General features: G+C 41.0%; 1 long non-coding RNA gene across 1 annotated transcript in view; it reads left to right on the top strand.

Moving 5' to 3' along the window:
* Positions 1 to 6,763: 6,763 nt before the first annotated feature.
* The window catches only part of LOC122225932, a 186,068-nt gene continuing 172,572 nt past the window's right edge, over positions 6,764 to 20,259 (top strand). Inside the window, exon 1 of the long non-coding RNA XR_006205434.1 lies at positions 6,764 to 6,875. This is a non-coding gene — a long non-coding RNA (uncharacterized LOC122225932). The remainder of the gene's footprint in view (positions 6,876 to 20,259) is intronic.

Genomic DNA, 20,259 nt, shown 5'->3' with positions numbered 1-20,259 from the left:
GGAAAGAGAGAATCCTAAACAGGCCCTGTGCCATCAGCACAGAGCCCAATGCAGGGCCCGAACCCACGAACTGTGAGATCGTGACCTGAGCCAAAGTCAACAATAGGATACTTAACTGACTGAGCCACCCAGGTGCCCCCAAATGCATTTACTTCGTGACATTGGCCACTATTTTTTCCCCATCTGTAAAATGATCGAAAGATCTTTCCCAAGCTAATATTTTATGATCGCTTAAGAAAATGTATTTGCTTTCCACTTTAAGGTTTTCTGACTTGTGCCACTCTTACCTGCTAGAGGAGAGAAATGTTTATCACATTTCTTAAGAATAGCCAAAAGTGAGGCAGCATTGGAAGTAAAAAAAAAAAAAGCCAAATCTTGACTTTGCCACCACTTTATTTTGTGGCCTTGGGCCATTCGCTTTATTTCCTTGGGTCTCAGTTTTCTCAACTTAACAATGGGTGTGTCTGTCTACATCCACCTCATTATAAGGAAATATTTGGAGGTGAATGTGGATATTGGCCTGGTTTTATCCCAAGGGTGCTATAAGAATCTAATGTGTAAAACAGATGTATAGGTGCTTTTACCAGTATACAGCAGGGTTTTTCAACCTTGATATTATTGTCATTTTGGGCCAGATAATTCTTTGTCAGAGGCTGTCCTGTGTGTTGTGGGATATTGAGCAGCATCCTTAGCCCTACTTACTGGATGCCAGAAATCTCTCCTCCCCAGTCGTGATAACTAAAAATGTTCCCAGATGTTGTCAAATGTCCCCTGGGGAAGAAATCAACCCCGGTTTGAGAACCACTGATATAGAGTCATATATTGACATCAGGCATTGTTAATTATATAACCACTTTGTGAGGGTGCAAAAGAAGAAGAAGAAGAAGAAGAAGAAGAAGAAGAAGAAGAAGAAGAAACTGTCACATAAGTGGAATTGCAGAGAGTGCCAGAGGTGTCTCCAGTGAGGAACAGAAGATAATACATGAGTGAAGATATTGCCAAATACAGCATCATTTCTGGGCAGCCATCTTTCCTGTGGGAACAATGTGTTACCCTAAAGAAGGATGGAGAGATCAATCTCATCGAAGAACCCTTCTACCATGGCACAGGAGAGTAGGGGTTTATAGTTCTTGCCAACTTCTAGTTAGAGATGGTGATAGAAAGGGGATCTCGAGGGAAAATGAAGGGTACAGCGTACTCTACAAGGTCAGAGACATACAGAATTTCGTGATATTAAAACATTTAGCCAAATCTCCCATTCAAATGCTACACTGCTCTGTATAATATTTTGAATTCTACCAGCTATTTGACCTTGAGCAACTTATTTACCCTCTCTGAGGGTTTGTTTCTTCCTTTCTTCTTTGGATCCAGAAAGGTGTTCAATTTGTCCAGTTTCTTAATACGACAGTAACAGTTGTGAGAAACCCTAATCATTATACTATGCAGGGTTCTCTACACTTTACGTACAGTGCCTCAGTGAGGCACAAAGTAACCCCATACATCTTGTTATTCTTCCATTTTGTAGATGAAAAAGCTGAGCATAAAGAGAAGCCTTAAAGCCAGCTCTCCCTGTCTCCATAGCCCATAGTTTTGCCTACCTCTGCTTCCCAGCAAAGAACTCAACACACAGCACAATATCCTGGGTCACTGTTATTCATTTTTCTGTCTCATCTGCTAGACTATAAACAACCTGAAACAACTTGTGAGCAACCTGGACAATCCCTGCACCTACTCCTGGACTCCTGGGGTTATATCAAGCACATAGTACCATTCTCAGGCCACTGTACTTTACTCTTAAGGAATAAGAACTAATAGTGGAATTTTACCCACTAGCACCCAACAGGGTAGCAGGAGAGCAAGAACCCAGATAAGTCAGAAAATGTCAGTCTTTGCAGGCAGCAAGTAACTAAATCCTAGTCATAGGCTTATTTCCACTTATTAAGAATAAATGGAAACAGACCTCATTTTTCTAGTGCCTTGGAGTTTGAAATAAGAAAGCACAAGAAGGTCAAATACTTGTCTATGCTCACACAGCGTGTTGGTAGCAAACCAGGGTTGAGACTGGGCTCCAGGTTCCAGTTCAGTTTTAGGGGGATGCTGTGCAGGTTGATGGATCACAATGCAGCATCCGGAGATGTGTTACCTGGGCTGTGAACTGAAGTCAGAGTGTAGATACTTGACTTCTAGGACCCTCCTTTTCTTATCTGACAATGGGAATCACAGTGGTTCCTACCTCAAAAGGTATTTGTGAGGGTTAAATGAGATCAAGTAAAAAAGCCCTTAGCACAGTGTCTGTCACATAGTAAGGACTCAACACATGTTAGCAGTCATTATTATTTTGAAAGATTTTAAAGAGATTTCTAGCTATGTGCATGCTTTTTTGGCTTTTCTTAGAATGCAACATATATCCACTTAAAAAATTTACAGGCAATACATTTTCTTTTTCTTTTCTTTATTATTATTATTATTATTATTATTATTATTATTATTACTATTATTTTGCATATAGTTCTCTGGGTTTTGGTAAATTCATGCAGTCACATAACTACCACCACAGTCAAGATATGAAACCAGTCCATCATTCAAGAAATTCTCAACTTTTTCCCTTTCGAGTCAACCCCTGTACCTGCATCTAGATCTGGAAAAAATGGATCTGTGTTCTGTTCCTGTAATTTTGTCTTTTTCAGAATGTCATTTAAATGGAATCATATGGTATATAATTTTTGAGACTATCTTCTTTTTCTTAGCATAATTCATGGGATTCATCCATGATGTGATATAGATATATATAGATAGATGTACAAATATCTGGATATATCTATACCTCAAGGTTTCTTTTCTTTTTGTTGCCAAATAGTATTCTAGTGTAGAGATGTACCACAAATGGTTTATCCATCAGCTGAAGGATGTGTGTGTTGTTTGCAGTGTGTACAGAGCAATTATGAATAATGTTTCTGTAAACATTCGTGTACAAGGTTCTAGGTAAATATAGGCTGTCATTTCTTTTGGGAAAATACCTAGAAGTGTGATTTCTATGTCATATGAGAAATGTATGTTTATAAGACATTGTCAAATTGTTTTCCAAAGCAACTGTTAACATTTTACAATCCCATCTGTGCGATATGAGGACTTCAGCTTCTTCACTTCCTCCCCAGCACTTGGTATGGTCAGTCTTTTTAGTTTTAACCATTTTAATAGGTGTGCCATGTTATCTCATTGTAGTTGTAATTAAAAAAAATTTTTTTAACATTTATTTATTTTTGAGAGATAGAGAGAGACAGAGCATGAGCAGGGGAAGGGCAGAGAGAGAGGGAGACACAGAATCCGAAGCAGGCTCTAGGCTCTGAGCTGTCAGCACAGAGACGGACGCAGGGCTTGAACTAAAAAACCGCGAGACCATGACCTGAGCCGAAGTCGGATGCTTAACGGACTGAGCCACCCAGGAGCCCCTGTAGTTGTAATTTGAATTTCCTTAAGGACTAATGTTCTTGAGCATCTTTTCATGTGCCGTTTTTCTGTCAGTATATCTTTGGTGGAATTGCTTTTCAAGTCTTTTGCTCGGTTTTTTATAGTGGGTAATCTGGCTACTTAGTATTGAGTTTGAGAATTTTTTATATATTCTGATATTCTGTCAGATAGTTGTTTTTCTAATATTCATCCCAGTCACAGTTTATCCTTTCATTCTCTAAACAGTGTCTTTTGTAAAGTAGAAGCTTTTAATTTATTTTCATCAAGTTTTCTTATGTAGATCATGCTTTAGATATTGTGCCTAAGAAATCTTCACCTTTTCTCAAATCACAGAGGTTTTGTCCTTTGTTTCCTTCTGGATGTTTTATAGTTTTTAAGTTTAACTTTTAGACTTATGATTCATTTTGAGTAAATTCTTTTTATGGGTTGAGAAGTTTGCTTTGCATATGGATATCTAGTTATTTAGTTCATAATGCTAGTTCCATGCAGACTGTTAAGGCTGCTACTATAGATGATCTATCACTCATTAGGGTCTTATCAATATTTGTAACTTCTACTACATGATTACGATTATAATTATGATTAGTCATCTGTCCTTCTATCATCCTTCCTCCTACAAATGAGTAAAACCATGTAACAGTCACTGTACTAGATAAACAATTGTCGACATTATTGACTATTATCTCAAACAACCCAGGCTCATTAAGAAGGTCAGTTATGAGGAGCACAAATTTATAATGATGATAAGCAAGATGCAATGTCTATTTGTCAGTCTGATGAGGAGTTAATTTCTTGGGTCTGGGAAGGGAGGAAATGTGAAACCTACCATAGTCAAGTCTCTTAATTTCATAGCTCACTTCAGATTTTAGGGATGAAATAATCAGGTTTTAATTGAGCCAAAAGCATCTCCAGGGACTTTGAAAATGTCTTGTAAACAATTTTGCTAGTGGACCATGTGCCCAGAGGCAGAGAGAGTTCTAGGAAGAAATCGTACACTCACCTCACTTTTCCTCCCTTGTTAGCAATGCATTGTCTCCTTTGTCTCTTTGAATATCTACAAACAAAACTTTCCCACAGATAATTCAGAACACCTACTTGAAATTTTCAGGCCTATGTCACATCAGTTTCTTCACATGTATGGAATAGTAGAGAGCACGTGGGAATGAATACAGGGTCCATCTTTCAGTAGGCAAAACATACGGTGCATTATTTTGTTTCTCTTTACCATGATCCCCTGTAATAATAAAATAGTGTGCTGACCTTTCCGGGTTTACTACTTTACAGGATTTTCTTCATTGGACAGTGAAGGAATTAAGATGATAACTCTTTCTACAATATCATACTGCAAATATGCTGGGTAGGATACTTCCCATGACATTAATTCATGTCAAAATACTACATATGCAGTGAGTGATTTCTATATGCGAACAGTCTTGGGTAGAATGTGAGGAGACAATGTCATCTGGCTACCCAAAACAATAATTTAACATTTTAGAGATCAAAATAATTTCTGTTTACATTGCTGTGTTAAGACTTAAAAAACGGAAGAAGTTAATTTGTTTTTTAGAAAATTACATGTTCTCTCTTTAGAATTGACGCTCAAGCAGTGGAGTCTTCTGATGACTCAGAATTATGATGAGCGTTGATCTTTTGCTCTGTAGGACTCATTCAGTGGGAAGGACCACAGGCCCCTCCTTTGAACATCCCCTGGTTATAATTTTCTAACTTCTAATATCCACTTTTATAATGTTTCTATTTTATTCTATTGTCAGCTGCCAACCTTCCTGTTTGCAGGGTGTTTGCTTTTTGTAGCTCCTCTGCGTCTTTTCATTTCTGTTTCCAATCTGCTATTGTTTGGGAAGCAATATAACCACATTCATTAGAATTGTTCGTGAAATGAGAGCCATCTCTAAGAAAGAGCAGAAGTCCTCTTCTGTTAGCAGAGTACATCAGCTTTATGCATGAAGGATTTTGTATGTCTGAATATCAGTTCTAGATAGTTTTAATAATTCAGGTCGCCACAAAAGTATCTTTAAACAAATAAAGTGGTTTCTGTAAACCAGAGAGGAGACTGGCCAATTAAAATCTATTACATTTACACAGTGCTTTTCACTTTTCAACGTGCTTTGTTTTGCTTTCTAGCGTGGCTTCATCCTCACCAAATCAGAATCAGGAGAGATAAGGTGAATATTCTAAGGAAGCTCAGGTACAGAAATGTGAAGTGATGTATCTCAAGTTGCTTGGTGGATTGCTGACATAATTATGTCCAGAACGTAGGTCCCTTGACTCTCGCTTGAAGGTTTTAGAAGGGCAGGAAAAATAAAGAGAATAAGACCCAAGTAGAAGACATTTTACATTAACCCATACTGGCGATTTTTACTGGATGAAATCTCAAGTGTTTGGGGAACGCACCTAACATCATTTGGGGCAAATATGAGTTTCTAGGCATGCTTCAATCACCCATAAATGCACAGTGCTGGATCTCTTGGCCCCTTGGATGTTTTAAAGTCTTATTTTCTCTGTCAGAGCAAATTGATCAAGTGACTACCATGTGGGGAAGTTGGTGAACTGTCAAAGAGAGGGTGAGGAATGTGTATGAAATTGAGGGCTTCAAAATTAGGTTGCCATATCTGATAAAGAGAAATGCAACATGTCATAGTTTTGACATTAATTTTTTCCTTTCACTTATTTTTTATTTGTTCGACAAGTACTTACTTGGTGACAGATGCTATGCTATGACTTGAGGGTCTAAAGATCAACAAAACATGGCACCTCCCTCAGATTGTTCATCTCCTAGGAAGAAGGGTGATAGAACTATCTTAAAATTAGATTGTGGGGATTATACTCCAACTCTGTAAATACACCAAAATTCATTACATTGTACACTTAGAATGAGTGAATTTTACCATGTGTAAATTATAGCTCAATAAATCTGTTTGGAAAGAGATTTCAAACCAAGAAACAGACTCTTAACCACAGAGAACACACTGATGGCTAGCAGAGGGGAGGTGGGTGGGGGATGGGTGGGTGGGGGGAAATAGGTGGTGGGGATTAAGGAGTGGGCTTGTTGTGATGAACACAGGGTGTTTTATCACAGTGTTGAATCACTGTACTATACATCTGAAACAAATATTACACTGTATGTTAACTAAGGGATTTAAATGAAATTTTCCAAGAAAAAAAAAAAGAGCCAAATTGAAGCACAGAGTGATTGTGACTTAATAGACATAAATTTAGGGTACTATGGGAACTCTCTTAAGAGGCGACCAAATTCAAAGAGACAGAGGGCCTATCACTTTAGAAGTGCTATCTAAACAGAGACCTAAAGAATGAATGAGGGCTACCTGGCCAAGGAGAGGGGGATGATTGAACTGAGCAACAAAAAGAACATACATAAATGTCTGAAGGTGAGTCAGAGCATGTGTGGTCTATGTACTGTAAGAGTACTTAGTTTTTATTTGTATTTATTTTTATTTGTTTAACTTTGCTAAAGCTCAGCTTATGAGGGGGAGTGGCAAGAATTGAGACTGGAGACATAAGCAGGAGTTGAACATTATGATCTTCTATACCATGAAGAAAAATTTGGAGTTTATTTTAAAGGTAATATGGAGCCATAAGAGTTTCAAGCATGGACTTGCCATGAATAAATTTGTGCTTTGCAAAGTCAGTTTGGCTGTAGTGAGGACACTTGCTTAGGAGGAGAAGTCTGGAGGTAAGAAGGTCAGCAATGCAGGTAATTTTATAAGAGTAGATGTGACCTAAGTAGATTAATTTAGGAAAAGGTAGAACTAGAAAGGCTTCATGACAAATTAAATATAGGAGGTGAAGAAGTTGAAGATGTTGAGGAAGATTCTAGTTTGTATTTGGGTGGCTACATGGTTGAACGTGTTGTTCATGAAGAGAATGAATGCTAGGTGTAGATTAAGCTTGAAAAAGGAAAAGGTAATTAATTCACCTTTGGGCATTTTAAAATTTAGATATTTGTAGGTTATCTATCTATCTTTCTATGTATCTATGTATCTACCTATTTATAGAGAGACTGAGTTTCACACTGGGGAACACAGATTTTGGTGGTCACCAGCACATATGTGATAAATGAAGTCAAGTGGTTGAATGAGGTTTCTTAAAGGAATATACAGCAAGGAGAGAAGAGGCAAACACTCTTTTGAGTGTTTGAGTGTTTGAGTGTTGAGAGAAGGGTAAAACACTAAGGGACATAAAAATTCACTATGTGGGCAGAGGAAGAAGAGACTTTGAGGGAGATTTAGAATAAATATCTGGATGGGTATGAGGAAAACAAGGGAATTATAATGTCATAGATCTTAAAAAAAGCCATTTCAAGGATGAACAAATAGTCAATGTTGCACAGATATTAAGGGCTTATCTTAGAAATGGTCTAAAATTTACCACTTGGATTTAGTGACTCAGGCATTTGTACCCTTGACACGGTAGTTTCAATGGAGTAATAGGAGAGAAGACCATATTACAAGATGATGAAGAGTGGATGGGAGAATTGGAGGTGGAAGAGTGAAGATAGATAGTGTAGACAAATCCTTGACTCCAAAAGAGAGGGGAGAAGTAAGATGTTTGTAATGGGAGGGTACATACATTTTTGTTTGTTTTTAAAATAAGATTTGAAAGATCTTTACATGTCTAAATGCTGCTGGAATGGATCTAGGAGACTGGAGGTGATAATACAGAAGAAAGAGAGGGGTTGATCAATAGGAATATAGAAAGGATGGAATCCAGAGGCTCTCATTGTCTCTGTGATAGGTGATACAGTTGTCTACTTTGAGCAAGAGTCAGGGGTAGGTGGTTTGTGAGGTCAAAGAAGGTTTAGAACATCACCTGTATTGAATGGGAAAGAACAGCACCTGGGTGGTTCAGTTAGTTAAGTGTCCAACTATTGGTTTCTGGGCAGGTCATGATCTCACAGTTTCTGAGATCTGAGCTGACAGTGTGGAGCCTGCTTGGGATTCTCTCTCCCTCTCTCTGCCCCCCCCCCCCAAAAACAAATCAATAAACATTAAAAAATATAAATAAAAGGGAAAGAACATTGAACAAGGAAACATAGAAGGATTGCCAGGCAGCACTAGGGACAGTGGCTTGTAGTGATTCTAAACTAGATTTTTTTCTAAATAGTAGAGCTTCCTGGATGTAGGAGAAAAGAAGGCCAACCATTGGATAATTTGGGATGAGCAAAGATAATTTAGAATCTTGGTTGCAAATAAAGGTTTAAGTGATGAATCAAAGTCTTCATTGGGTATGTATAGAGGAGAATAATATATATATAGGAAGAGACTGGCAAAGGGGATTCCAGGGGCCAGACATTTCAGAAGGAGGAAGAATAGGTACAGAGGGGGGCCATAGGGAACTAGGGGGATCCAGGCTTAGCAAGGAATGACTGAATTTGATATCATTGGTGAAGCAGTTATAGGAGACGGAGGCAGTCCTGGCATGGCCAACCACAGTATGTAGCTGAAGGAGGGGAGGTGAAATTCATTGTAGTTAAGGAGGTAAACACGTTAAGAGGGCAGATTATTGGCTTATATAGTCCAAGATCTTCCCTTTTCCATATTATCTAAACAAAGGCACTTCAATCAACACATAAGACTTATTTGTCTGCTTTGTGCAAGCACTGTGGATGCAGCAGTGAACAAAATAGTCAGAGGCCCTGTCCTCAAGAAGTTTACATTCCAGTGAACAGAAATTTTAAAATATAAACATATAGAATGAGTGAGACATTTTTGATGCTGTGTTGGGTTTTGAAGAAAATAGCAGCAATAAATAATATGGAGAGGGGCTACTTGAGCTAAGGTAGTAAGGGAAGGCCTCTCTCAGAGAAGATAATGTTGAACCTCAGGGATAGGAAGGTGGTGCCCGTGCCAGGAACTGGGGAAAGAGTATGCCAACACAAACAAACAAGAAGTGCAAATATTCTACTTCAGGGCTGGGTTTGGTTGGTTTCAGTGACAAGAAGCCAGCACAGTTGAGTTGCAGTAAATGGCAGAGAGAGTGTCGGGACTTGCTGTCAGAGACTGGCAGATTGGGTCATGTAGGGGTTCTACTGGTCATTCCAGGAATTTAGATTTTGTCCTATAGGTGATAGGAAGCCATAGGCAAGTTCTAATGGGGGGGGGGGATATGCTGGTTTATGCTGTTTTGTGAAGGATAAACAATAGGGGGCTAAGAGTGGAGAGATAGAGACCTATTACAACCTAAGGAAGAGGTTGTAATTTCTCAGGCAAGAGATGATGGTGATCTGGGCCAGGTTATTAGCATGGGAGGTGGTAAGAGGGGTTGGGGTTCAGGAGAGATTCCAGAGGTATCACTGATGAAGCTTGATAATGAATGGGGTCAGAGGAAAAAAGGATGACTCCTAGCTTATTGACCTAAGAAATTAATGGATAGAAATATGGGGCAGGGCAGCAAAATCCATAGTTCTGTTTTATCCATGTTAAATGTGAGATGTCATTGACTTCTTCATGTGCATGTGGAGTAGGTAGTTAGATAGTTAAGTCTGGATCACAAGGGAATAGTCAGAAGAACCAGAGCTGTAGATTCGGGTGTTTTAGAACACCAGATAGTGTTTAAAGTCCTGGCACCGGGTGATGGATGGAAGTGTTAAAGCACTATATTATACACCTAAAACTAATAATGTATGTTAACTAACAGGAATTAAAAGAGAAACTTTAAAAATAAATAAATAATAAATAAAAGAAAAACACATCTTCAAAATAAATTGCCCTGGTACTGGATGAGACCATGTGAGGAGTGAGAATAGGAAGAAACAAAAAGAGGTCTAAGGACTGAATCTTAAAGCAGTACATTTAGAAACTTGGAAGAGAGGAAAGATTATCAAAGGAGACTTAGAACAGCAAGTGAATATGGAAGAAACCAAGGAACATGTAGTATCCCAGAAGCCAAAGGAAGAAAATGTTTCAAAACCCTACAAATCAGGGGCGCCTAGATGGCTCAGATGGTTAAGAGTCTGACTTGGTTTTGGCTCAGGTCATGATCTCACAGCTCTTGAGTTCGAGCCCCGTGTTGGGCTCTGGGCTGACAGCTCAGAGCCTGAAGCCCGCTTCAGATACTGTGTCTCCCTCTGTCTGCCCCTCTGCTGCTTGCACTCTGTCTCTCACATTGTCTCAAAAATAAATAAACTTAAAAAAAATAAAAAAAAAAAAAAAGAGTAAGCCACCTCTGTGGCCCTCACCTTTAGGAAGAAGATCAACATAATCTCAAGAAAGTCTTGTACAGACATGAACAAAAATAATTCAAAGTGGAAAGTAATGTGTCATTGAAGAGCTTTAGATGAAGTCCCTTGGGGGTTTTGTATTGTCTTTTTGGTATGGAAATTAAGGATGTCTTCATGGAGGAGGTTATGCTTGTGTGTGTGCTCATGCATACCCGTGTGCGTGCACGCGCGCACACACACACACACACACACACACACACACACACAAAAGCAGGGTCTTCAGCATATGGTAATAGGCAGGAAAGGTATCTTAGCGAGAGGGACTAGCATTAGTAGAGTACAGAGGAAGAAACTTGTAGCCTGAGTGTCGAGAATCCCAATCAGTTCAGTTTGCTTGGCTCATAAATAGGTTGGTTGATCAGCTCTGTGCTCCACCCGTGCCCAGAGCTCACATAGGAGACACTCCACGCAATGGTTCTTTGCCACAGATGAAAATGTAGATCGAGCCAGAAACATAAAAGATTGACTCTTTGGTTCCGAGACTCCTCCACTGGCATCGTTCCCTCTCCGACCTTTAATCCAAGTTTGTAAAAATCCCCGAAACTTCCCTGGTCTCCAAAGAGGAAAGATAGCAATGAGATTGCAGTGAAGTTCCTAAATCCCCAATGGCCCAGCTTAATCGAATGGACATATTTCATTAAACAAGGGCCTCTGCCATCTGCTATATTCCAATTAGGAATGCATGAGGAACATATTTCTCAATTATTTTGGAGAAGATGTCTGGGCTCAGAGGCCCTGGCAAACAGCCTTTTCTCAGACAGTGCTCAGTGGGGAGAGCTGCCTCCAGCTTGTAAAGCCCCTCATGTTTTTTCATGTCTTTTTCAACTTCACCACTAACTTTGTATTACTACATTCCCTTCTGGGTTAGAACTGATCCCTATCCAACACCCCAAACCTGCTGCATGCTGGTTTAAATAATTGCATTTATTATTATAAATAATAGTTGCTGAGATTTTTGTTATGACCAGGTGCTGTGCTAAGCATTTTGCATGGATTACCTTATCTAAATCTTCTCTAACTACAACTTCTCTCTTGTTGGATCCCTGTTCTAGAAATCTGGAAACTGAGGCTTAGCAGCCTTAAAGAATTTAGCCAACGTTCCACAGATTGTGGATGATGGAATTGGGGTTTGGGTGTAAGCAGTCTGGTACCAGAACTCATGTTCTTACCGGTGTACATTGCTAGACATACCTACGCCAATAACGTACAGTGTGTGCTTTGGGCGCTATCCCACTTCCAGGGACCTCACAGTCCGGTGTGGAAGAAACAGCAAATTAATCAGGGTGGGTGGGGTCAAAGGAAGTGCTGAGTATAGGTTGGAAATAGAAGTAACCCCCGGGATTCTAAGTCAAAACACTGGTACAATGTGCTCACAATTTTATATCCTAACCCAGAATTGTAGACTGCAGAGCAGCTCAGAAGAGTTTTTACTATTCTGGATCCCCATCTCCAAGCCTCCGATCTCACCACCTTGTCTTCACTTTTGAAATGCAGCTTTGCCTTCTACTTCACAGGAAAAATAGAAGCTGTCTCTGGTGATGTCTCTCTTGACCTGTCCTTCTTACCAGCTTCTCCCCCTAGCTCATTCCCTGCCCTCTCAGAGAAGTATCAAAATTAGCCATTGACCTTTATTTAGCGTGTATTGCACACCAGAAACTACTGAATGTCTGCATGTATTAGCTCATTCACTCCTCATCACCGAACTGTTTTTAATCCTTATTTTACAGACAAGAAAAATGAGGCTCTAAAAGGCTAAGTACTGTTGTAGACTCTGGGTCTGGAGTTCTTGTCCAGCAAGAAAGCGGGCTGCAGGATTAAAAATGTGACAGAGACTAATGTTCAGGAGATGACAAGAGCCCTGATTAAGGGTCCTTGTTCCATTTTTATTAGGATCAGAAGGTTTACAAATATGGCATTTGGGTGTGCACACAGAGACAATGAAATCATGAACATTAACTCATGGGTGTGAGGGAAAGGGGGTTTTGAGATATGCCATGTTAGGGGTTTGGGTTGATACAAAACAAAATCCTGGTTGGGCTGGGCTGAAGGTTGTTTACAGAGTCCCTACCTCTGTTTACCTAATCTGGCCTAGGGGACAAGAAAGACAGAGCATGCTACTTCAGGGTCAAAAAGGCACCTTTCTTTTGCTAATTAGCTCTGCTTTGGGCAACTTTGTTCTGAAGCAGTCTGTAGCCCTATTTACCTATTTTGGTCCTTCCTTCCTGTGAAAGCAGCTTTCTGCTATAGTACTGAGTTGCAGGGGCACTTCTGCCCTGAATACCTAATCTTGTTTACCTCATCTTGGATGTTTTCATCGTGAAATTCCCTCTTCCTATATCTTTGTCCTATATTGGGGGCCTTTGTCCCACTTTACCTATTCTAATTTACCTAATCTTGTTTACCCAAACTTGGGTGTGTACATCCTGTGGCTTTCTAATTCTTTATGCCTTGTTAACCCATCAGTGCAGGCTCAGGGAATTCCTAAACTTATTCCCCACAAGGTAGGTGTTCCTTGGGGTTATGTTCTTAAAGCTCCGTCTTCTCATTTTATATATTGTCCCTACAAAATTGTGTCTTCTATGATGTCAGTCACCATCTATACACTTATGACCAAATCTGTCTTTCCAGCCTAGAATTCTCCTTGAGCTCCTGTTGATTCAGCTGCCTGATAGATGTCCACTGGCATCTCAAAAGGAAATTTAGCCTCCACTCCCATTACCACTCATTACCAGAATTGCCCATTTTGCATTTCCTATCTTCATGGGTAATACCACTAGCAGAAGTCATGGTGAGATTGAGATAATAAGGTGATGGTGTTTGATTATGTGAGTAAAGAATAATCCTATCCTTAGTTGGCCATCAGTCCCTACAAGATCCGCAAAGGAGATTTATGCAAAGCAAAGGGAATAATCTGGTTATTAGCTGTGGTTTTGGACCCCACACCTGGTCTAGAACTGAAAGTGAATCAAGGTGGATTTGCAGAGGATTTGTTTCTCCATCTGATGAATGTAAGTGGTCTTGAAACAAGGTAGCTTGAAAGATTTGTTCTATTTCTATTTTTTTTAATGTTTATTTTTCTAGAGAGAGAGAGCATGAGTCGGGGAGGGGAAAGAGAGAGGGACATAGGATCCTACGTGGGCTTCTGCACTGACAGCATAGAGCCCAATGCAGGGCTTGAACTCATGAACTGTGAGATCATGACCTGAACCAAAGTTGGACACTCAACCAACTGAGTCACCCAGGGGCCCTGGTCTACTTCTAACACAAAGGCCAAACTGGAATCCCTGCTGTCATATGACAAACCATATATAGGGTAACACAAAGAACTAGAGAGGGTGGGTAAAAATTTGTAGTCACGTACCCAGGCTCTGATAGGCTAGGTCCCAGAGGCTCTAGAGACAGAGGAAGAAAAAAATAAGAAGTCTGCATTTTCTTCTAGAATAGTCTTCGGTAGATATTTCTTTCTATAGGCACCTGGGGAAAAGAGGATTAGCCAGACTCTGGCTGTGTGGCATGAGACAGACGGAGAAAGAGTATATTTATTTATATTGCAGAGTATCATATCATTTTGAAACTTCACCCTGGAGCACCATGCAATGTCCTGGAATTGAGCAGTCCAGACCAGCATACTTCCTCTTTGGGGATGGGCCAGCTTGTTCCCGATCTTAAGCCTGTGAGAGAAAAAGGAAGAGGTTATGGGAAGAATTGCAAGAGGCTTTGAATTCCTTCTTTTAGAAATCCATTTTTTTATTAACTGTGTAACCTGTTTTGTTTTTTTTTTTAGCCTCCCCAAGCCTCAGTTTCTTCATCTGTAAGATGGGGATAGTGACGGTACTTGGTACATAGTAAACCATCAGTAAATGGGATGTGTGGTGGCGTGGGGGTTGGGAAGAGAAGGTTGATGCCCTGGTAGCACGAGTGGCACTTGTGGTTGTGGTCATGATGTTGCAGGCAAGATGGAAGTGGTCGCACTGGTGACGACAGTGGTCCTTGTGGTCGGCGATAATCATTAATCATCTCCTGGTTAGGCAGAATACAGACGGTCTGATTTTTAGTCCTCCCTCTTGCTTATCACATTTAACCCATTTCAACATCTATCAGTTTTATTTTATTAACTTATTTTGAGTCTCATAGCCCTCATCCTAGTTGGAACCCGCGTCAGCATTTCTTTTGGCTCAACAGGTGACATGACTTTCCCAGGGCCACACAATTAAGAGCCTGGGCTGGTCTCCGGTCCTCTTCTTTCCTCTTCTTTCCCCTCAGCCAGGGGCACTAGAACAGAATAGCAAAGAGCCAGCATGACTGGTTTTAATTTTGGCTCCTACTCTATTATCTGGACAAGTTACTTACCCTTTTCTACCCGCCAGCAAAACAGTAGCACCCACCCATAGGGCTGTTGTGAGGATTAAGTATGGTAATGGACTTGCAGCCTGTATTAGGTTCCTGAGGCTACCGTAACAAAGTGCCACTTGCAAGGCGGCTTAAGACAAGAGTCATTTATTGTCTCACAATCCTGGAGGCTAGAAGTCCAAACGGAGGTGTTAGCAGAGACATGCCCTTTCTGACAGCTGGAGGGCAAAATTTGTTTTTGCCTCTTGTAACTGTTGCTGTTGCCAGCACCGCTTGCTGTTCCTTGGCTTATAGATGTCACATAGTGTCTTCTCCCTGTGTGTCTGTATATCATCTCCCCTTTGTGTATGTCTGTCTCTGTGTCTGAATTCCACTTTTTATAAGGGCATCAGTCATACCAAATTAGGGCCCACCCTAATTACATTGTTTTAACTTGATCACCTCGCTAAGGATCCTATTTCCAAATGAGATCACGTTCTGAAGCACTGGGATTTAGGACTTCAAGGTATCTTTTTCAGGAGGGCACAATTCAGCCCATAACAAAGTGCTTCGTCAGTTTTGGGTACAGAGTAAATCCTCAATAGATGTATTTTTTTTCCTTCTCACCGAGGAGCCTCTTCTGTCAAAGGAGAGCTCGGTGCTGAGGAAAAAGACTGACAGCTTTGGCTCTGCAATTGCTTGCATTACACAATTACACATTCAGCTCCGGAGGCAGGCGGCCTCTGTGTTCTCAGGGAACATCATCAATATTGTGACACTCGACATGTGTCAGCCACGGGGTTCTCCAGGTCTCCTTCTCTGGGGATTCTTATAAAGATGGAAACTTAGCCTCCAATCTCGGGCAGTGTAAGTGATGGCCTGCCCCCAGGGGTGGGAGGGTGAGAGGGTCAGATCATCAGAGCTGTCAGAGACCTCAGCTCCACCCCACCTGACACACCCAAGGTGGTCACTTTAGCGTGGAACCCTCACCACAGCCAGGCAGAACCCCTCACTTAGCTCACCTGGTACGTGTGAAAACGGAGCCAAAATCAGAGCCCCTGTTTCGTAAATGCCGTTCGATGCTCTTCCCGCCGTGTCCATATCCCACTGCCAGCACTGTCTTTTATATTTTGTTGTTTAGTGTGTCCAAAGATTCTCTCTTGAACTTCTCCATCTGTACAATGGGAGAATAGGCAGCACAGTCTGGCACAGATACAGTGTGAGCCTCATCAGTGATTTGAAATTTCCTAGTGACTGTATTAAAAAGGTAAAATAGGTGAAGTTAATTTTAATAATCTATTTAACCCAAGAGCGCCTGGGTGGCTCAGTCGATTGAGCATCCAACTTTGGCTCAGGTCGTGATCTCACATAAGCTCAGGTCATGAGTTCGAGCCCTGCCTTGGGCTCTCTGCTGTCAGCACAGAGCTTGGAGCCTGCTTCAGATTCTGCGTCCCTCTCTCTCTCTGCCCACGCCCCGCCCAACACCTTGTGTGCACTCTCTCTCTCAAAAATAAACAAACATTAAAAAAAAATAATTTGTTTAACCCGGTATATCCAAAATATTATTTCAGCCTGCAATCAGTGTATGCTAATTAGTGTGATATTAAATCTTTTTTTTCTTACTGAGTCTTTGCAGTCTCATGTATCTTATGGCACATCTTAATTTCAACTCACCACATTTCAACTGCTCAATAGCCGCACATAGCCAGTGGCTACAGTATTGGACAGCAGGGACTAGGTCACTGGTTTCCAGGGCTGGTCTGTCTGTTTATGGTAAAAATGTTGGTGTGAATGTATCATTTCTACTTTCAGAGGAGAGATGATTCTTTTTTTTTTTTAAGTTTATTTATTTTGATAGAGATGGAAAGAGTGAGAGTGGGGGAGGGGCAGAGAGAGAGAGGGAGAATCTCAAGCAGGTTCCACGCTGTGAAAATATGAATATGTGTGTACGTTGTGTACATGTATAACATGCTGGTCTATGAAATCATCATCATCAAGCATTTAAGATTCTTTTCTACTCTGGTCATCTGTAATTGTCATTAAAAGTCAGGTAGAGGTTGGGGTGCCTGGGTGGCTCAGTTGGTTAGGCATCTGACTTCGGCTAAGGTGGATCACGGCTAAGGTCATGATCTCATGGTTTGTGGGTTCGAGCCTCGCATTGGGCTCTGTGCTGACAGATTGGAGCCTGGAGCCTGTTTCAGATTCTGTGTCTCCTTCTCTCTCTGCCCCTCCCCCACTCATGCTCTGTCTCCCTCTGTCTCAAAAATAAAAATAAACATTAAAAAAATAAAAAAGTCCGGTAGAGGTAAAATATCTGTATCTTTGGGGATTAGGAACTGAAAGCAAAAGTACCAAGACAGATCTACTTGACTTTGGTTTTGTTACTTGTGGAACATTTGGACTTTGCATCACTGAGTTAAGTGTATTTAAAGGCTCTTGCTAGGTCAAGCCATCACATTGGACATTGGTTTTCTTTGGCTTGAAGAAAGATAGTGAAGGGATACTGAGAAATTATTTCTTTCCTGAGAAATTATTTCTTTTATATTCAGTCCTTGAGCACATGAACTCCAGTGCCTTCTGACCACTCCCTGGGGAGTGCACCTGACATGGGCTCAGGGCCTGGCTCCTCCAAGTATTTCCATATGGGATGGGAGGCCTAATGCTCCTTGGGAAGACGCAGTCATGATTAAAGCCTAAATTCTTTACTGTTAACCACTCAGTCTTTGAAGCTCTGTGTTCTGCCTAATTGTCATCTTACCTCTCCACACATCTACCCTGTTTTCTATCCATAAAAGTATGCTTCCAATTTCTTAAGTTTTCTATGCTTCTTCATGCCTCAGGGTCTCCGTACATGTTGTTCCTTCTGCCTAGAAAGCTCTTTCTTCCTTCTGACTTATCTGGCTCAGCTTAAATATTACTTCCTCAGAGAAGCCCACTTTTATCCTCCAGACTTGATCAGGTCTCCTGTTATATACTCCCTTAGCTCTTATATTTTCCATCATCTAGTTCAATAATTATTTGTGTGATTGTCTATTTGACATCAGCCTTCTTGACTAGACTATAAGCCCCAAGAGAAGCTTTTGTTCAAAGATGTTTGCCTGGCACCTAACATCATACTTGATTCAGTACACACTCAATAAATACATATTGGTTGAACAACTACAGAAATGTTCTCCAGGTAGCATTTAATTTTGGGGTAGTTATTTTGTGTACTGAGAAAGGAACAAGGCAAGTCCATTTAATCCTTTTTTTACCTGGACATTGTTCCTATTGCACCGATACTGGGCTCTAAGTCTTGTGATCCCTTAGTATTTGGAAGCTCTAGAAGATTCTGTGCACTTTCTTCTGGGCATACCTGACAAAGAAGATGTCAGGTGAGTCTGCCATTATCATCACACTGGGAATCATGTGGTGCATCCTGGTCATACCTGCGCTACTCATTAGCTAAAAGATCTTGGGAAAGCCACTTAAATTTTAGCTTAATAGACTGATCAGTTCCAGGTTGTGTTACTATTTGGTGGCTTCAGCCTAAAATGGGTTTGTCAAAATCTGTCAAATGCTGGGGGGCCTGGGTCTATTGTCTCTGGAGGGCTCGTATAGGCTTTGGACAATGGGGAGATCTTGTCAGAAACTGTGTTGCTTGTGACTCTGGGTTCTGAGACATAGAAACTTGTCAGAGGAATAAAGGTTACCTCTTTTTTGTCCAAGGTCGCCAGTGAGTCACTGACTGTGCCTAGAATAGCAATTGGCTCAGGAAAGCAGTTCTGACCATTTTTGAGTATGACCCAGATATTTGTTAGACAATAAATATTTTTCCTTTTTTATTATTAAAAAAAAATGGGTATGTTTCCTCCATGAGGAAACCGGACCAAACAGGGAAGACGAGTCTAAACAAAACCCAGGAACATCTGGCTGGGTCTCTGGTCCCGTGGCTGTGGGAAAGCCATGCTACAGTGGAGGGAGCACTGGGATGTGGGCCAGAAATCCTGGGTTTTAGATCCAGTCCTAATGCCAGTGAGTGCAAGCCCTAAGCTTTCTGGACCCCAACCTCCTTTTCTGGAAAGTAGAAAGAGTCAACTTTGATCACCCCAGTGGAATGTTGCAAAAGTTCAGTAGTGTTTAAATATGTCACAAACACAAAGTCCTCTTCAAACAGAAGGATTCTAGTGATTATTTTTAGGCCAATGAGGATGTCCTATGCTTTAGATGTAGCCATGTGTGGTATGAGCCCTCTGGACTCAGTCATTCACTGTGAAGAGCAAGTCAATCACCTCTCTGGGACTCTGTTGTCCTTTATGTGAAATGAGACAAGCAGATCTTTCTCTGCCAGCTCACTGGGTTGCTGTGAAAATGTAATATGCAAAGTGGTGAAAACAATCAGAAGAGTGTAAGGCCTCTCTTCTCTTGCTTTCTAATCCTTTGCCTGCCTGCCTTCCTCTTCTCCCTCCCTTCTACCATCTTTATGGGCATCTGCTATGTTTCAGGCACAATATTAGTTATGGAGGACACATGTGGAAGACACTTGACCCACGTCATGCCTTCAAGGGACGTTAGAATTTATTTGGAGAGACATGGACCTGTAGGAGTGTAATACAGTGTTTTATAACAACATTGGATGAGAACTTACTGTGTATAAGGCAATGTTCAAGGCACTTAAATTAACTCTAATCCTTACCCTAACTCAATAGTACTCAAGGGGACTAAAGTTTTCTCTGGTTTTGAGTAGGAAACCAATGCCCAGAGAGGTTGGGTATCTTGCCCAAGGATACAGAACTACTCTGACTGCAGGTGATTTGGCTCATCAAGTACAATGTGTGTAAAGTATAGAAGCAAGAAAGAAGACGGTCATTAGTTAAAACCTAGGGAAGTCAGGGGAAGGTTTACAAAGGGAATTACAAAATCAAGTTTTCTAGGTGGAAGGAATGGGAAGGACATTCCAGGCATTGGAACACCTAGAGCAAAGACGTGGAGGTGTGAAATAACCTGAGAAACCAGGAGATCCTGGTTTGGCTCCTGCCAAGGTTGGCTCCTGCCAACCGTTCTGACCGCATCTCCTTGCTTCTGCCTTGCTGATTCTGCTCTAGCCACACTGTCCTTGCTTGTCCTGTTATGCCAGACTTTTCTTGCTTCAGGTTTTCTGTGTTTGCTTTTCCTTCCTAGAACTCTCTTCCCAAGTTCTTTGCATGACTCTTCTCCTGATGCAA

Source organism: Panthera leo, chromosome A1 (assembly GCF_018350215.1).
Source record: "Panthera leo isolate Ple1 chromosome A1, P.leo_Ple1_pat1.1, whole genome shotgun sequence".
In the NCBI taxonomy this organism is placed as follows: domain Eukaryota; kingdom Metazoa; phylum Chordata; class Mammalia; order Carnivora; family Felidae; genus Panthera; species Panthera leo.
The sequence above is the reverse complement of the archived record's forward strand: the minus strand, read 5'-3'. Positions and strand labels throughout refer to the sequence as shown.